The sequence below is a fragment of the Catharus ustulatus genome, chromosome 17 (assembly GCF_009819885.2).
Source record: "Catharus ustulatus isolate bCatUst1 chromosome 17, bCatUst1.pri.v2, whole genome shotgun sequence".
NCBI lineage: Eukaryota > Metazoa > Chordata > Aves > Passeriformes > Turdidae > Catharus > Catharus ustulatus.
The window spans coordinates 2,634,846-2,654,436 of NC_046237.1; positions in this window are offsets into that span (position 1 = coordinate 2,634,846).

Here is a 19,591-nt window from a genome sequence, read left to right on the forward strand (position 1 = left end):
GCACTGGAATGTTGACTTGGCAATTTTTAATGGATTCAAGGGAATAGTTTGCTGCAGGATGTTTGCTTTGTTGTGGTTTGCTTTTTGTTGGAGAGGGCAATTTAATTTTCTTTTAATGTAGGTGAATTTGAATGCTGGTGAAAGTTGAAAACTGCAGAATCTGAAATCTGTGTTTTTTGAGATGCCACATGAGCCTCTTGCAGCACTGCATCCATGGGGCTGTTCTGGGGAATTTTCATGCTGTTCAAGCCTCAGCCTCTCTTCTGAAAAGCTCAAAAAAGGATCCAATTAATGCCAGTTGTATAATTGGGGCTGATTTTTGGGGTGGAACCTGAGGACTGAAATGCAGCAAATCCCTTCACACCCTGCTGGTGAAACCTGGCCAAGGTGTGCACAAGGAGCTGAAGGTTCTGTGTCCTGAATCAACATCCTGGAGCTGGCTTGGGACTGCTTCAGTCCTTTCCTGGGGCCTCTGAATCCCAAAACTGAGGAGTTCCCACACCCATCCCCACTGGTCAGAGCTGCAGCTGCATTTGTTCTCCAGCTGCCACCCCATGAGATCATCACATGCCACTGGAATTGGCCAGAAAAGCTGAAAGTTCCCTTCAAAACATGCTGCTTGTTGGATTGAAATGTTTCTTACCAATGTCCTATTCTTAGCTAAACTGAGCAGGGCTGTCTGTGAGTGTCCTGCCTTGCCCAGTGCAGTCAGGAGATTTTGCTTCAGATTCAGACCCTGCCAAATAGTTTCTTGGTTGCATTTAAAAATAAAAAAGGCTGTTTAGACATTACAGTCCACAGAGGGTCTGAAATCAGCGTACCCTAAGCTGAATACAAATCCCAGACAAAAAGGGTTTTGTTGGGAGGGTCACAAATGGAACTGATTACTGCTAGACAGTGTGGATTTCCTTCTGGAGGATGGAGCTGCTAGAATTCCTTCCTGACAGCTAGAAATTATAATTGAGTTGGGTTTTTTCTGTGCTTCAAACTTAACCAAGCTTCAAAATGAGTAAGAGGGATGGAATCCAAATCCCTCTGCAGCTCTGCCTACAAACCAGGATTTTAATCTCAATTTCCATCCCAGTGCCCAGATCCTGGGGAGGTGCTGCTGCCAGGGTCAGAGCTGTGGCTTTGCCAAGCACTGAACTTGGTGTGGATTCAAGGATCTCTTACAGGTCAGTGACAGAACTCAATTTACAGACTGACCACAGATCTCATTGGGGCAAGAACCGGTTTCGTTATGGCTTTGAGTAAAACGAAATTTTCTTTTGGAAATGTTTCCCTGGCAGCTCTTTGTGACACATCCAGCAGAGCCCAACCTTTGTGTGGTATCTGAGAGAGGTTTTCTCCAAAGTCAGGAGCTCGTGGTGGAGAGCAGCCCCTTCCCCTTGCAGAAGTGTTCAGCTTTGCGCTGCTGCTTTTCCCATCTGGTTTTCTCCTTGTTTCCTCTTGTTTGCCTCTTTTTTTCTGCTGTCTTCAGGAATTTCCTCAGTGATGGAGAAGGACAGGGAGCAGGGAGGATGATGATGCTATGGTTTTTCAGCCCCTTTTACTCTTTTGGAGCTGATCTGCATTTGTCCTGCAGCCAGGATGGGATAAATTTTCTCCTTCTTCCAGGTCATGTCCTGGATGTGACAAGAGCTGGAGTCAGACTCGCAGTTTGTCACTCCTCCACAGCAGGAATTTCCCCAGGAAAGGCCTTGGAGCTGCCCAGGGAGGTTTGGATCCCCATCCCTGGGCTGGGGATCAGTCACAGCTTGCACCTGATGACCCTGGAGCTCTTTCCCAACCATAATAATTCCATAATTCTATGAAAACCTGCCCTGACTCTGAATTCTACGTTGTTAGCCTAAAATAGAAACAATTTGACAGTGTAAGTTTTCCTGACAGTCATGAATATCACATTTTTGTGCCATGAGTTTCCTTTTTTTTTTTTTTTTTTTTAATTAAAAGCAATTTTTTCTTAATTAAAACTAATTCCAGGGAATGCCTTGGTCTCAGTGATAAGTGAGGTTTGCCCTGCCTTGCTGTGCTGGCCGGGATGGGTGCAGCTTTCTGCAACTTGCCTACAAAGCTAAAGAAATGCAAAGCAGCTTATTGCTCAATTCTGCTGACTTTAGCAGCTAGGGAGGACAAATTAAAAAAAGAAAAAGGAGAATATCTAGTCTCAACCTGGGCATTTAATGGGTCCCAAAATGTGCTGAACTCTTTAGTCTAAATGGGCTCTTTAGTGTGGTGTCAAATAAGTTAAAAAGCGAGGGAGCTTTACAAAGCTGCCTTCATTGTTTCAACTTGTTTCACTCATGTTAAGGCTAATGTACATTTATTCAGACTGACAAAGTGCTGAATTTACACAACAGGGATGGTAATAATTAGGTCAGATACTTTTCAAATGGAGGGGGGGTGGGAATACTTGACTCTTTCATGCTTAGGAATGGCAATGATTATTAGCGCTGGCCAGGCCAACCACAATAGCTGCAAATAAAAAAATAAATAGCTGCTCTCCTCTCAGCCCAGGAGTGCCCTGCACCTCCCAGCCTGGCTGCTGCAGGACACCGTGCCACTCCTGATGGCAAAACACGGATTTTTGGTGAGCACAGAGCTGCCCTTGGAAGCCGGGCTCCCCTTCCTTGCTGGGATCTGACTGCCATCAACAAATTATTAAATTAAATTAATTAAACTGACAACTCGGCCATTAAAACTGCGTTGTCTGCTCAGTTGGGTGAAGCTGAGCTCTGATCTTTCACTTTATCCAGTTTTTATAAATTTATGGTGCTGCCTTTGACCATTCACCCCCAGCCCGGGGATGAGGTGTCCGCACCTCGCACCTGGGACAGAACCCCGCACTGGTCAGTCCGGTTTTTTTTTTTGTTTGTTTTTTTGTTTTTTTTTTTAATTTTTTCCCCTTGTCTTTCCTAATATCTGAAGCAGCGCTGTTGAATTCAGCGCCGCCCGATCTGCTCGTATTTAAATCGCTGTCAGCAGCGCTGCTCGCATCTCACGCTGCAGCCATCGAGTCCCCCATTGAGATTTAAGCTGCTCCAAGCTCATTTGCTTTGCATGTTCCCGTTCCTTAGGGAATCATTAAACCCTTCCACGGACACCGCCAGCCGGCGCTCCAGAGGGCAAAATCCGCAAAAAAAAAGCTGGAATTTCACTGAATGCCGAAGTTTCAGTGCCCCACTCGCCTTTTCCCAGCGAAGGAGCAGCTGGAAGGAGCGGGGGCCGCATCCCGGGGATTGCGGAGCGTCGGGAGCATCCCCAAAATGCGGAGAAATGCGGAGAGCCCGAAGGGAGAGGCTGGGCCGGAGCTGCCGCGGGCCGGGCATGGGGCTGGACGGAGCCTCTTAAAGAGTTTTTGGTTTTGTTTTATTTTGTTTTGTTTTGTTTTGTTTTGTTTTGTTTTTAAGGAATTTGGAGCGGAGCGCCCGCGGGCTGAGGCCGGGCTGCGCTTCCAGCGGGCGGCCACGAGGGGGCGGCAGCGGCTCGGGCACGGCACGGCCGGGAGCGCTGGGGACAGAGAGGGGACAGAGGGACAGGGACAGGGGGACAGGAGAGGGGACAGAGGGACAGAGGGGACAGGGACAGGGGGACAGAGGGACAGGGACAGAGGGACAGGGGGACAAAGGGACAGGAGAGGGGACAGAGGGACAGGGGGACAAGGACAGAGAGGGGACAGAGGGACAGGAGAGGGGGACAGGAGAGGGGACAGAGGGACAGAGGGGACAGGGACAGGGGGACAGAGGGACAGGGACAGGGGGACAGGGGGACAAAGGGACAGGAGAGGGGACAGAGGGACAGAGGGACAGGGACAGAGGGACAGAGAGACAGGGGAACAGGGACAGAGGGACAGGGAGACAGGGACAGGGACGGGGGACAGAGGGACAGGGACAGGGGGACAGGAGAGGGGACAGGAGAGGGGACAGAGGGACAGGAGAGGGGACAGAGGGACAGGGCGCAGGGGGCAGGGGAAGAGAGGGACAGAGGGGACAGAGGGACGGGGGGACAGAAGGGGACAAGAGACAGGGACAGAGAGGACAGAGAGGGACAGGAAGAACAGGAGGGAATGGAGGGGACAGGAGAGGACAGAGGGGGACACAGCGAGGGCTCAGCAAATCCCGACCCCAAGCTCAGCAAACCCCGAGCCGGGCTGGGCTGTCCCTTCGTGCCCAGCGGGTCCCGGTGACAAGGGGCGATGATGTCGCAGCGGGTCCTGCGCTGTGCCGCTGCCACAGAGCCCTGCTGCGCTGGAAATCTGGGAATTCAGGGAATTCAGGAGAAATCCGGGAATTCAGGGGAAATCCGTGGTGTCCTGTCCCGGCTCTTTCCACTCGAGGTGTTTGTGTGCGGTGACAAAGCGATGGCAGCGCCGGCTGCCCGTGGGTGACTCCCAGTGACAGCAGCAGGGTTTGTTCCGCTGCCTCACACACTGATTTTTCACAGCCTGTTGGTCAGAAAATGAAGGGTTTGTTACGCAGAAAATTTCAGTCTTTTAGAGCTTGTTTCCATCCCAGATCAGAATGAAAAGCACAAACTACTGCCCCAAGAAATGTTCTGTGAGATGTTGATTTGGGAGAGTTGTTCCAGCCATGTTCAAATATTTTCTTAATAAAAACAAGCTACTCAGAGAATTACCATTACATGTATCTCAAATTTGAAATTAAATCAAATATTTTGCTCTGTCACCTCCTAAAAATAGTGCAAATAACTGCGTGTTTAGGATTTAAATCCTATTTTCTGGCATCTGTATTAATTTGAAACATTTTCTCCTTGCAGTGTTTAGTGCATCATGTTTGATTTGATCCCGGAGCCAAGCTGGAATTTCAGAAACAAAAGAGGGAAAGAAAAACTTGTCTTCTACTTTAGGGTCCTGCAGTACTGGAAATGCAAAGGCTGCAGAGTGAATATTTAATGAGTGCATGAGAATCCAAAAAAGTGTAAAGCAAATGCCATGCAGCAGTCGCCTTGCCTTGTTCAACTAGAGCGGCATTAAGACATTAAAAATAGATTTACAGATTTCATCATGCGATTGCAACATTCACACAGGTTGGGATTTTTAATTTAACTTTGAACTGGATCATGCAGATTGCAGGGAGACCAGAATGGACTTTATTCTAATGGGAGAATTTGCCTTGTGCAGGATTAACATATCAAAGGCAGGGCAGGATTTGGGGAGAAGATGGCACAATGATCTGGCTGCTGGTGGGGCTGGCACTGCCAGGGCTGTTGGCAGCAGGGATTCAGCCCAGGATCAGGGTGGCCCTTGCTCTGCTCTTTGTTACCCACAGGCTGCTGAGCTCTGCTTCAGTCTGCCCTTGGTGTTTGAGGGCTGGGCAAGCAGAGGTGGCACCACCCTGGTTATAAAAAATGACTGAAACACTGAGAAAAGGCAGTGGTGTGGGTGGGTGAGCTCAGTGATGCCATCCCCTCCTGTTTCTCACAGGCTCCATCACATCCTCACTGTGCTGGTGATGTTGGGTTCAGTATCAGTCTGGAAATTATTGATAGGAAAGGAATTCAGGGCAGGTGGGAATTCCCAGTTTATCCCCAACAAGGGTGGGTGGCTGGAGCATTCTGGAGGTGCAGTGGGGAAGGTGCAGGGCAGGAAGGACAGGGGCAGGTCCAGGGATGGTGCAGAGCATCCCTGCAGCTCAGCTCTGCTTTGCTCTGGATGCTTCCCTTGGGAATGCACCTGCAGCTGTGCTGAGATCAGACAGCCAGAGCCATGGGATCCACTCCAGCAGGAGCAAACAAACTCGGGATCCACTCCAGCAGGAGCAAACAAACTCGGGATCCACTCCAGCAGGAGCAAACAAACTCTCCTCAGCTGCACAGGACACCCTGTGAGCCCCTGCTCGTGTTCTGTGCCTGCCAGACTTTATTTGAGCCCCAACACGAGGACACAGATGGCATCACCCCACCTGCCACCTCCCAGCTCAGGATATCCACTGGCCCAGGAGCAGGCTGGTGTGAAAATGTGAAAATCCACCTCTTGGAGCAGAGCTTCTCCTCAACAGCTGAATTCCCAGCTGAATTCCCAGTGCCACATCAGTGAGTTTTGCCTGGCAGGGTGGAAGGAAACTCTGCTTGCACTGTGGTGAATTCTGTGTGTTCTGCTGGCCTGTCACCATCACAGGGATCACCCATTTCCCAGTCAGAAAATGGTCCACATGGAAACAACCCAGTGATGGGATGAACAAAAGGAATTGGGAGAGCTTTATCACTTTGTCTGAGAGCTCTGCTGCCTTCTGGGAAGCACCACCTCACCCCCAGCATCAAAGTCCCCCCAGACACGGAGCAGAGTTGAGCAAGAGGCTTGGCCAGAGATTATCGATTTCAAAACATCCCAGAGCTGTGTGGCCACAACAATCCAGGCCAAAATTGGAGCAGTCAGGGCAAATCAAAGCAGGGCAGACTCGCTGCTCACACGAGTGCTGGAGATCCCTTCTTGCAGATATGCAACAGCTGCAGCAGGGTTCGTGCAGGGACTTGCCTTAACACTGAGCTGGAGTGTAGGATGGGCTCCTGCAGGGGGAGGGATGCTGGCTGGGAGGAACAGGGAGCCTTCTGCAGCTGGGATGAGAATCCCTGCTGGTCTGGAGCTCCTGGAGGAGAGGGGAGCAGCCTTGGTGCAGCAGCTTGGGCTGGGGGCTGGCTGTGAGCTGGGCTGGTCCATCAGAAATGGAAAATGAGGTTGTTGTGAGTTGTGCTGCTGCCTGGGTGAGAGCTGTCCTGAGGAGAAGGATGCTGCCTTTTGCAGAGCCCAAATTCAGCTCTTGCTTTAAGACTTTGCCTTTTTTGAAATCTCCACTTTCCAGCAGCTCAGGGTTTCATGGATTTTTCCAAACTACCTGTGCATGATAGAAAAGAAAAATAAACTTTTCTTCTCGGTGTGCTGATCCCTCACATGCACTGGGAATCACCAAAGTGGAACATGCTGAGAACTGGCCTCTGTCAGCAGAAACACAAACCCAGGAATCCCTGTGTGGACACTGCCCAGAGTGGTCATTTTTCACCCCAAAATGTTGGATTTTGAGGGTGCAGCAAAACTGCCAAGAAGGAGATTATGCCACATAAACCACCCAAAGTGTCACTCTGAGAGTCACTGGTTTTAGATGATCTTTGTACAAAATCTCTTTCCTTGTGTCTCCCAAAGCAGAAATCCCCTGCCTGAGGAGTCTGGGCTGCCTCAGAGGCTGAGCTCCATCCACAGTGCTGGGTAAAATCCACGGTGGCATTTGCAGCTCTATTTGCTGATTTTAACTGTTCTTCTTGTCAGGTTATCCTGTATTTAATGAGAGGGTTTGGGGTTTTTATTCTGAGATGAAATTTCAGATTTATCTGAAGGGAAGAAACAAGTGCTTGTGTCATGGGTTCATTCCTCCCCATCAGAGCTGGGCTCAAGACTCAGAGATTACTGAAACTGCTTTCACTCACTGAGCTTGGAGCTTTCCCATAGGATTTTGAACCTCTGAGCATGTTTCCTTTCATCAGCAGGGATTGCAGCAGTCTGCAATGACTTTTCCTCCTTTGGTGTAGAAGTTAAATATGAATTTATAGCGTGATTGCATCGAGATTTCAGGACTGTGCTGCAAAAATCGATGTTGCTGTGCTCTTACCTGCCCAGAGATTGCAGGCAAATAACACTTGATAAACATCCCATCCCTCAGATGATGTGCTGAGCTCCAGAGTTTTTTTATTAAGCTGCTCTGAAATTATTCCCAAAGGATGCAAACCTCGGCTTAGCTACAACTGTTCCCCACAGTCTTTAAAGAACATTCTGAAACCTTTTTGCTAAACAATCTGCTCAGCTGTTACCAAGTTTTACCCAATATTCAAATGACACTTACTCCTTTTCAACCCTTGCCAAGCTGAGGTTATTAAGAAAGAGATACAAATTAAAAGGATTAAAAATGCAACTCTAATTAAACACATATGAGCAGTCAAAAGTCGGCTCTGCCCTGGTTATCTGTGCACACACAAATATCACACACAACTTAAAACAGGCAAAGTCTCCATCAGGAGCTTGCTGAAGGCACCTCAGTGCAATAACACTGGAGCTTCTTCTGGGTAAATTTTGGAATATTTTTTAAAATGGGATGAGCCATTGCAAAGAAGAGGAAGCTGAGGATGAGAGGAAGGAGAGGAGGATTCTCCACTTGCATCCCCCACGAACTTGAACATGACCTCATCCCTGGAGAAGAGCTCTGGTTGTCCCCAAAATCTGTGGCACAGGGTGGGGGTGTCTTGGCTTCTAATCAGAGCTGGGGGTTCTTTTCAGAAAAATGTGCAACAAAAACACATCCAGCCACCTTGGCTTTCTGTGACAAAAGTGAGTTGGTGTCTCTTAAATAAGTATCCAAACAAGCCCTTGAAGACACATAATCACCAAACAGCATCTGTGATCACAGCTCAGCGTTTTAAAGGATTAGGGGGGGATTAGGACGTGGGTAAATTCCTCACCAACCTTTTGTACGGGCAGGATGGAATATTTTTTAAAGAATTCACGGACTGTCTGTTAAAAGCCTTTATTCCCCCGATCTGTGCTGGGTGTGGACTGCTCTGGGATCTTTTAAAAGGTAGCATAACATGGCTCATCAATCCAGGCTGCACATAAATCCTGCTTTGTATGATTCCTAATTAGTTTCGAGGGCTTTCTGCTCCTCATGAGGAAAGGGAAAACCTCCTTGCACTGGAGAATAACAGCTCCTTTCATTGTGCCACTGGTGCTGCTGGTTTAACCCCCCAGCCAAGGGAAGGGTATCACCTGGGGGAAAAAAGTGAGTGGGATTTGATCCCCAAGAAGTGTTCTGGAAAATCCTCTCATTTTTTGGTACTTCTGGGGCCAACATATCATGATTGGCTTGAAGATCCACAGGAAATAACCAGGGTTCAGCAGACAGGATAACAGGACTTTCCTGCTTTTTTCTGGGAGTGGGAGAACACCTGGACAGGGAAGAACACCCAGACTCGTGCCTGCATCCAGCTGAAATAATTTGGGCACGGTGAGTATGAGACAGGGATGTTCAGAGCATCCCTTGGGCCAAAAGAATAGGAAATACTGCATTTAAAAATCTGTTTGATTGAATGGATTCATTTTTCCAGACTCTTTTTGGCTGCTGTCATGTCCCCAAAGCTGACAGGATGGAATTCCTGTGCTGTACCTGTGCAGTAATCCTTGCCTGGCTGCAGAAATGCCAAGCACAGGGCAACAAAAACAGGCTGCAAACTGTGGGCTGAGCTTTCAGCTAATCTTTGTTTGCCAAAAAAATGTTGGAATGTTCAAAGCTCTGCAGCTGGTATTTCCTCTATAATTTTATCACTTTTTCTTTAGCCAAAGGCTAATTTTGTCCATGAAATCTGCTTTTTGTGTGTGATCACTCACTCCTGCTTGTCTGGAACCTCCTCAGAGCTGTGATCCTGGGGGTCTTCAGGAGCTGGTGAATATTTCTGGACACCTCCATAGGTGAGCAAAATCTGCCTTTGACACCTACACCTTCTCATCTACTTTTCTGATTTCTCTTGTTTTTACTGTTTTTGCCAAGGTACAACCATAAGGAATTGAAGAGATAGATAGATAGATAGATAGATAGATAGATAGATAGATAGATAGATAGATAGATAGATAGATAGATAGATAGATATCTAATAATTATCTATCCCTGGAAGTGTCCAAGGCCAGATTGGACAGGTTTGGAGCTGCCTGGTCTGGAGGGAGGTGTCCCTGCCCATGGCAGGGGTGGAATGAAATGAGCTTTAAGGTCCCTTCCAACCAAACCACTCTGTGATTCCACAATTCAGAGAGTGAGGGAGGCTGCCCTCAGTGTCAGCCTTCTGACCCTTTGCTGTTGTCTGAGCTGGGGACTCAGGTAAATGTTGGATTTTTGGTAAAAATCCAAGCACCAACATCCTCTCTGCCAGGAAAAGAGAGGGGGATCCCATCCCGTTATTCCATCCCATCCCATCTCATTATCTCATCCCATCCCATCCCAGTGATCCCATCCCATTATCCCATCCCAATGATCCCATCCCATCTCATTATCCCATCCCAGCTCATCATCCCATCCCATCCCCTTATCCCATCCCATCCCAATGATCCCATCCCAGTGATCCCATCCCATCCCAATTATCCCATCCCATTCCATCCCATCCCATTGATCCCATCCCATCCCATCCCAGTGATCCCATCCCATCCCAATGATCCCATCCCATCGATCCCATCCCATTCCATCCCATCCCAGTGATCCCATCCCAATGATCCCATCTCATCCCATCCCATCCCATTATCCCATCCCATCCCATCCCATTATCCCATCCCATCCCATTATCCCATCCCATCCCATCCCATCCCATCCCATCCCGGTTTTTGCTCCCTTCTGGCTCTCCTTTGCCTGCATTTAGAGCAGTGTGCGTTCGTGGGGAATTAGGGCACGGGGATTTTTGTTAATTTTTGTTGCTGCCCGTCCCTCAGACGTGGCTGTGAGCTCTGCCCCGGGGCCGGGCTGAAGAGTCCAGGAGCTCTGAGTGTCTCTAACCAGAGGTGCTGCTCTGCAGAAACACAACCACGGGGTTTTGTAGGGTCAGCCCCGAGGAAAGGCAGTAATTCACAGCAGTTTAATTAACCTGAGAAGCCACCTCGCTGAAATGCAGTCACCTGCCAGGGAGAGCAGAGCCAGCACCCGCCTGAAAAGGCAGAAATGTCCCAATTTGAAAGCAGAGTAGGTGTAAATCTTCCCTTTAGAAGTGGGGAGGGATCGGTACACACAGGCCCAGCAGCAACCCAGCTTATTGCTAATTGCAGCTTCACCTTTTAGCTAGATATTAAAATCCTTGAATATTTAATGCCCTGTTTCTTCACGACCACAGAGATTCATTGGGAAATGGGAGTAAGTGGAAGAGAGGTGCAGAAAACAGAGCAGGGCTGGGGGAGCACTTTTTAAATTGGGGGTTTTGCTCTTTTTGGGCTGCTTCTCTTCTCCCCTGTGCTTCTGGTGACTGACAGAGACTTTCCAGGTCAGGAGTGTCCAGTTAACAGCCGGGAAATGCCCTTCCCATTGGCCATCAGTGCCTAATTAGCAGCTTGCAATATTTCCCAATCAATGCCAATGACACCAGGTGCCTGTGCAGGGGTGGGGGCTGCAGAGCACTTGGCAGCTTTTTCCTGGGACAGCCGGGCAGGGAATGCAGTGCTGAGGATATTCCAGACCCAGCAGAGCAGCCTGCAGTCCCAGCTGTGCCAGGAGGAAGGTTTTTCCCAAATACCACACCTAGGAATGGGCTCTCCACCTGGCAGGGTGGGAGAGGGAAGTGGGTTTGAATGTCCTGGGTGGCTGACCTGGAAAAGGAGGAAGGAGGCTTTGAAGGCTCAGCTCCCTGCTGGGCATCTGGTCCCCACGGGAGTCCTCTGGAGGCTCATTCTTTATTTTAATTCTTTAATATTTAGTTTCTTTATTTTAATACTTTAATTCGCTGATCCAGCAGAAAATCCACCCAGCAGAAGCAGTGCATGGAGTGATCCAGAAAGTGCCAGGTCCTGCTGCTCAAAAAAAAGAAGGAAAAGTCCCCCAGTCCCTTTTTGGCACTGCTGAGCTGTCACAAAGGGCAGCCTGAGGCCATGTGCAGTGACACGAACCTGGGCACTGCTGCCCCATCCAGCACCCCAGGAGGGCAGGGACAGGTTCATTTATCCCTGCTGAGAGGGGGGACACGTGTGACACCAGCACAGAGCTGTGCCCTGCTCCAGCACACACCCACCACCCCAGCCAGCCTCAAAACATCACAACATTGAACCAGTTTGGCATGGAATGGCTCATCTGGCCCCCTCCAGACAGGGTTTGGCATCTCCTGGCAGCCCAGCCTGATGCAGGGAGTTACAAATTCATGTCCCTGTAACTGAAGTGAGCTTCTTCTGCAGCCCTGAGTGTTTGGTGGGGCACAGAGCTGTCCCAGTGCCCGTGGCAGGAATGCAGAGCACACAGCCTGGCCTGAGAGTTCCCCTCCTGTCAGGATCCCTGCAGGGAAGCATCACAAGGTGTGGAAATGTTCTCCTCTGTCAAATCACCGAATTAAAGGTGTCAAGCCAAACAGGAATACACCTGAAATAGTATTTGCTACTCTAAATGATGCAGAAAATTAATATGGATGGAATTCTGCTGGACCATTTTAGATGCACTCTGCTGGTTGCAGTTGTTCACTGCTGATCCCTGGGCTGCAGCCAAGGTCTCTGTTTGCTTTGGAGAACCAGAGTATTTTTATTTGTGCTAATCGTCCACCTGTGATAAGAGTGAAAAATAACAGATAAGAAAATCTGTCACTGCAGCATTGCTGAGGGGGGAAGAGCAAAGCAAAGCAACTGAAGGTTCTGTGCTGAGAATGAACTTGTAAAGGGTCACAGATGATGCTCAGTGAGGAGCAAACTCCTGCTCCATCATCACAGGGATACCCAAACCCTGGCTAAACCCCTGGGTATTCCTGGGCCCTGTTTGCTTTTTCTCAGACCAGTTTCCCAGCTAATGCTTTTCAGAGACAGGCCTGAAATTAAGATTTCCATATTTATGTGCCTATTAACATAGATACATTAAAAAAACTTAATGAGCTTATGTAACAAATTGCTGTGTGACACTGTAAACGACTCGGGAGAGGAGCTGTACTTAGGGAGATAAGGATGGCATTTGCAATGGCACCAGCTGGGGGAAGATTACAAGGAGCAGCAATTGCATGGTGCAGGTAGACTGTCCTGAGACTGGAGCCTCAAGGTGCTGTCCCAGCCAGGTGTGTGCTGGGGAGCCTGGCCAGAGCCTTCCTGCTCACTCACACAGGGACTCACAGCCTCCACCCAGGCACTTTCCATATCCCAGGGATGAGATGAGGCCGTGCTGGCAGCCAGCATCGCCCCTGTGCCAGCACAGCCTTCCTGCATTGAGCAAGAGCCTTTGGGCACGTCTGCAGGGAGCACAGCTTCCCTGTGCCTGCTCCAGGATGGCAGAGGGTTTGGGAAGCCTCCAGCCACTGCTCTGTGCCTGCTCCAGAGGGAATTGCTGTGCCAGGCACGGTGAGGGCTCCAGGAGTGCCCAGGTCACAGCTTGGGGCAGGGCAGGGGGAGCTGCAGGGTTTGTGGCTTGTAGAGATGCTTTACATGGCCCTGTTTCCTGCTGCCCCTCTCTAAACAAGGAAATCCCTCATCCCAAAACTCTCAGGGCAGGAAGGCAGGGTGCTGCCTGCGTGTGTGGGGAGTGCAGAGCAGCTGAGGGCAGCCAGAGCAGGGCAGTTTTTCAGTCTGGGGCTGCTGGAGATGTAAATTCTCCTCTCCTGCTGGTGTGCAAACAGGATCCTCACCACACATGGGCACTGCACGATCTCCTGAGGAGCTGAGGGAGGTTTTTAGGGAGGAAATGCTCAGGATTTAAAAAGGAGAGTGCTCAAAACCTTCCCTTCCCCAGCTAGTGCAGTTTTATACAATCAGCAGTGTGGGGCTCTTCACTCAGCATCCCAGCAAACCACTACCGGGCAAAAGCTGTGGCAGCAGAAGTGTGAACTCATCCCTCCCTCCCCGTACTGGGAAGCCTCCCTGTGACCATCCACACCCCCCTGTTATTAAGCAGGGCCAGCTCTGGGCTCCAGAAGGCACTGTGGGCTCCGAGAGGTTTGGCTGGCTGTGCTGGAATGAGCCACAGGCACAGGAGGCAGTTTGTGTCCCCATCCCCATGTCCCTGGGCATGGACAGGGAGCCTGGCATTCCTGGGGCACTGGGGGCTCTGAGGGACCCTCACACATGGCCCTATTTCCCTGTCCCCACCGTGGTGACTTTATTGATGTCTGGCACAGAGCAGGTGATCCCTGTCCCTACCAGGAACACCACAGTGCCTTGGGAACTGGGAATAACCTCTACTCCCTGTCCCCACCAGGAATACCACAGTGATTTGGGAACTGGGAATGACTTCATCTCCCTGTCCCCACCAGGGAATCTAGCAGGGATTTGGGAACAAGGAATAACCTCGAATCCCTGTCCCCTCCAGGGAACACCACAGTGATTTGGGAACAGGGAACAACCTAATCTCCCTGTCCCCACCAGGAATACCACAGTGATTTGGGAACTGGGAATGACTTCATCTCCCTGTCCCCGCCAGGGAATCGAGCAGGGATTCGGGAACAAGGAACAACCTCGAATCCCTGTCCCCACCAGGGAGCACCTTGGTGATTTGGGAGCAGGGAACAACCTCGACTACCTGTACCCTCCAGGAACACCTCAGTGATTTGGGAATAGGGAACGACTTCATCTCCCTGTCCCCTCCAGGGAATCGAGCAGGGATTTGGGAACAGGGAACATCCTCTACTCCCTGTCCCCACCAGGGAACACCCCGGTGATTTGAGAATAGGGAACATCCTCGACTCCCTGTCCCCTCCAGGGAGCACCCCGGTGATTCGGGACCAGGGAACATCCCCGTCCTGGTGCCCAGCTCGGTGCTGGCGCTGTGAGCGCTCCCATCACACATTCCCAGCCTGGCGGATTCCTTTGGCAGAGCCCGGCGGGATAAGCCCCGCTGACAGAAGAGCCCTTCAGCTGCTGTATTCTCTGTTTGCACAGCAGCAGCAGCAGCAGCTCCAGGCTCGGGCTGTGCCGGCAGAGCTCCCGGGGCTGCCCCGCTCCGCTCGGGCACAGCGCATCCCCCGCACCGAGGGCTCGCAGCTCCCGGGGCACCGAGCCGAGCTCGCCCGGGGCCAGCAGTGCCCGAGAGCCCGGGCTGGGCTGGGCTCAGCCCACTCAGCCTCCCCGGCCACCCCTGGGCTAGCCCATCATTTGCATGGGCGCAGCCTGACCTGCTTGGAGCCCGTGTCTGCCGCTGCATTTGCATCTGGTGAGCTGAGCTGGTTTTGTTTCGCTGCTGTGATTGTTTTCCATTCTAATGCAGCCCGGCACAAGGAAGTGGTGACCTCGTTCCTCTCAAAGGCTCTCAGAGGCACCATCTGATTGTAAAAATCGCCTTCCCTGCCCTCCAAATCGCCTCTCGGTCCCCGACAGACCGCTCCTTGTCGCACGGGTCTCAGCAAAGCTGCCCGTGTCCCAGAGGGGGAGCAGCTCCTCTCACACCCTGCACATCCCACACCCTGCACATCCCACACCCTGCACATCCCACACCCCGCACATCTCACACCCTGCACATCCCACACCCTGCACATCTCACTCCCTGCACATCTCACACCCCGCACATCCCACACCCTGCACATCCCACACCCTGCACATCCCACACCCTGCACATCTCCCACCCTGCACATCCCACACCCCGCACATCCCACACCCTGCACATCCCAATCCTGCATATCCCACACTCTGCATATCCTGCACACCCCGCACATCCCACACCCTGCACATCTCACACCCTGCACACCCTGCACATCCCACACCCTGCACTCCTCACACCCTGCACATCCCACACCCTGCACATCCCACACCCTGCACACCCTGCACACCCTGCACATCCCACATCCCGCACATCTCCCACCCTGCACATCCCACACCCTGCACATCCCACACCCCGAGCTGCCGTCCTGCTCCCAGCCTCGCTAATCTCGGCTCACCCAACAGTCCAAATGTGATCTGCACCCCGGGCTGCCTTTCTGCTTTGTGTTTTCTTCAGTCAAAGCAGGGGTTAGGCTTTGGGGCTTTTCAGAATTGGTTTTGGGGACAGGATGGTTGACAAGGTCAGGATGCTATGGTGTGGGTAAAAGACATTTTACACAGCATAAAACTGCTGCAAATTAGTGTCAGCTTCATTTTAGTACATCTGCATTGGCAGAGTGAATTTAGACTGACTTAGTGCTTCCCAGTGGTGGATTTTTGTAGGAGAATGAAGAGATTTAAAGCTTCTTGTACTGTGCTGCCTGGTGGACCTCCTAAATCCCACGAAGCCCAGAAATGCAGATGCCTGAAATGCTGCCTGAATTCCCATTTGAACAGAAGCACCCTGAGCCTCCGTTCTGTGGGTGAACAGTGAATAATGTGGGGTTTTAATGGAAGAAAAATCACCCGGATATCCCAAACCTGTGTCCCTCTGCAACCCCAGCTGACCTTAGCTGAACGTGGATAAGAGGCTTCAAAGTAGTGTGAATTCTTTCACCTTGGAGAATCTCCTCTGTGCTACAGGAAGTTTCACAAATAATTTTACATGGAGAAAATAAATCTGTTAAAAAAACACTCAGCCCCTGCTTGTGTCTGTTAGAGCAATCAAAATCAAATGCTTGAGAGAGCTTTTTGAGAGAGTTCAGATTTTGTCCAGCTGAGTTTGATGGAGAAATCCAGGAAAAACTGGCTATTTAGAGGGATTAGGAGTTTTCAAGAAACTGGACCATGGGAATAAGCAAGTAAGAGAGTAACTGAATATGTTTTCTTTACTTACTTAAATTGCCTACAGGGAAAATCCTCAGCTTCAACTCACATGACCCGTTGCCCTGACGTCAAGGTCAGTTTACTGATTTCATCACCCCTGAAGAGTGAAAGGTAACCAGAAATAAGGCAACTTATTTCAGACTGCTGCTTTGTAAATCCCTTCCCTCCTGCACATCTCTGCATATTGTGCCCAAAATCATCTTGGAAGGTGTTTGGGCAATTTTCCTCTCATGTCTGTGTATCTATGAATGCACATAGAGAAGTGGTGTTTAAAATAAAACATTTTACACACTTGATTGATACCCTGGCAGTGCACAGGCTGCAGGACCCCTCAAAGTCAGGGATGGAAAAGACATTTTGTACCTGGTGCCCATCTCTGTCCATGGAGGAACCTTCCCCAAACATCAGCACTGTGCCCCAACTCTTGTTTGCATTAAACACCATCACCAACCTTTTTTTTTAATAATTTGGATTATGTCTATTGAGCCAAGAGCCTGTTTATCTTTTTACTTACAGGAAATAGCCTAACTAAATATATGAATCTTGATTTCACTTCTAGCATTGTGTTTTGACTGTTTTGGGGTTTTGATCTTTTATTTTGAGCCTGTTCCCTGCAAGAGGGAGCTGGATTTGATTACACACAGTCCAGCAATCACAGTCTTTGGAGCAACAGTGGCTAACAGTTTCTGATGGACACAAAAAGGTGGGAATTTAAAAAATCAGAGCATGTCTCCAGAATGAAATGATCATTCCACTGCAGGTGAAATGTCAGAGCCCTGAGGAGGCACCTCGGGGTCCTTGGGCAGAGCTGGGGGTTGGGAACCTCAGCTCCCCCTCCTCTCCTGGTTCCACCAGATTAGAATCCAGCTCTGGCCACTCTGGAATCATTATCCTTGTTTTATGAATGAGCAGAGCAAGGTAAATGCAGCTGCTGTCACAGTTGTGGTGATGCCCTGCCCAAGGACAGGCACAGGCTGGGATCTGGATGTTCCTGTGCCCTGTGCCATGCTGTGGCTGCAGGCAGGCTCGTGTGAACTCTCTCCCTCCCAAGTATCCATCTCCTGCCACAAACCACCCAGCCTGACAGAACTTCTCATGTACAAAAGCCAGAGAAACTCCTCTGCAGGAGCCCCAGGCAGCTGCACATCACTGCTGAACCTCTGCCACATGCCACGGAGCATCTAACCCAGGGCCCAAAAGTGCCTGGTGCCAAAGCCTGTCACTTCTGCCCAGGAATTGCTAAACATCCTCTGTGCTGCAGGCTCACGGCACACCATGGCCAGGGGACTCTGCTCCTCCAGCTCCAGAGGGAAGGAGCAGGAAGAAAACATAGCTGGGATGGTGTTTATTAAGCAAATTAATAGGTTGGGGGAAAACGAAGGAAGCTTTTCTTCTGCTTCCTGCAGAGGTGACGACTGGGAGCTGAGGCAGGGAGCTGGGCAGGGATTCAGTCCTGTCAGTGCAGCCTCTCTCCACTCTCCATCACCGTCACTTTTGGGGGGGATCAGCACACTCACAGCCCTGTTGGGTGCTGACAGCACCTCTGTAGAATCACAGAACCACAGAATCACAGAATCACAGAACCACAGAATCACAGAATCACAGAACTGCCCGGGCCGGGAGGGACCTTAAAGCTCATCCAGTTCCATCCCCGTGCCCTGGGCAGGGACACCTCCCGCTAGCCCAGGCTGCTCCAATCCCCGTCCAACCTGGCCTTGGGCACACTTAACAGCGGGGCAGGTGCCCGGAGTCCCCCGGCGCTGGCAGCCCCGGGCTGCGGGAGCCTCGGGGGAGCTGCGGCAGCCCCGGGGCTCTGCGGCTGAGCCAGCGGCTCCCGAGCGGCCGCTGCGCTGCCGGGGGGGCACAACGGAGGGCGAGGAAAGGCTCCCGTCAGGCAGGGATTGCAGGGATGCTCCCGGTGCCGGCGGCCGCACCGCCCCCCGCATCCCCTGGGGCGCCCTAAAGGGAGGAGAACGGCGGAACAGCGAGGAAAAAAAAAAGATTTAAAATGTGCCGGCTGTGCCGCGGCCCGTGGGATCCGTCCGGCAGCGAGGACACGGCTGTGTTGGTTCTTCCCGGAGCGGGGGCGGCTCTTTGGGGAGGGGGAGGATGCGGGGGGGATGCTCCGCGCCCCTCCGCGCCCACGGCTCTGCTGCGGAGCATCGCTGGCACGTACGTACCCTACTCCTGGGGACCCCCCGAGCCCCCCGGAGCTGCCCCCCGGCTCTGGGAATCCTGCCCCTCCGGGAGGATTGGGGGCTGGGGGGGACACCCCGCGTTCCGCCCTCCCCTCCCCGAGCCGGGGAAGCTCCGCGGAGTCTCCCGGGGCCGCGGGGCAGCAGCTGCCTGTGCCGAGCTCCGCAGGAGCCCAGGCGACAACCCGGACAGGTTGCTGCAGCCTCATTAACAATACAGATATGTGTGTGTTTAAATAATTTTTAGAGGAAGAAGGATGTAACTAATTAGCATCCCCACGCTCTCTTTTAATTGCTGCCAAATAGGAAAACTACTGCCTGTGACAGAGGCGCAGCAGTGGGCTCTGGCTCCCCTCCCGAAGCGTGTTCACGCCTGGGGCTGCTTCGTGCTCCCCACGGGAAACTGCAGCCTCGCCAAAAAGGGAACTAAGCCCCCGCTAAGCAAGGCACCTCTTCTACTTGGAATCAAGGGATATCCCCGAAGTACCAGCACCGACTTAAAAATATTTATTTATTATTATTTTTAAATAAGTGAATAAAAGCCGCCACCTGTCAGGAGCCGCCTCCCTCCCCGGCTGCTGGACCCTGCACAGCTCTGCCCCCCCGTCTCAAAGGCGTGTCCGGGGAGGTTCGGTGTCCCTGCAGCGTTCCCCGTGTCCCCTGGCTGCCTGCGGGTCCCCCGTGCCCCGGGGTCGCTGGAACCGGGGGCTGCTCCGGGCGCAGGGACCGCGAAGGGACCCCCGGGCCGGCCCCGCTCTGAGCGCTCGGAAAGCCCCGCTGGGGACAGGGAGCGCCTCCGACAGCCTCAGCCCCTCCCTGAGCCCTCCGAGGGGAGCTCAGCAGCTGAACCCGGGCACACAAAGCATCGCTGGGCAGCAGCACCAATGCAGGGCCCGCTCCATCACCTGCCGGGGCTCTCGGGAGGGCACCCGGTGAGGGGACGGGCAGTGCCCGCCCCTGCCCTGCCTTCCCCTCGCTCACTGCCTTCCCTTCCTTTCTCTTCCCTTCCCTT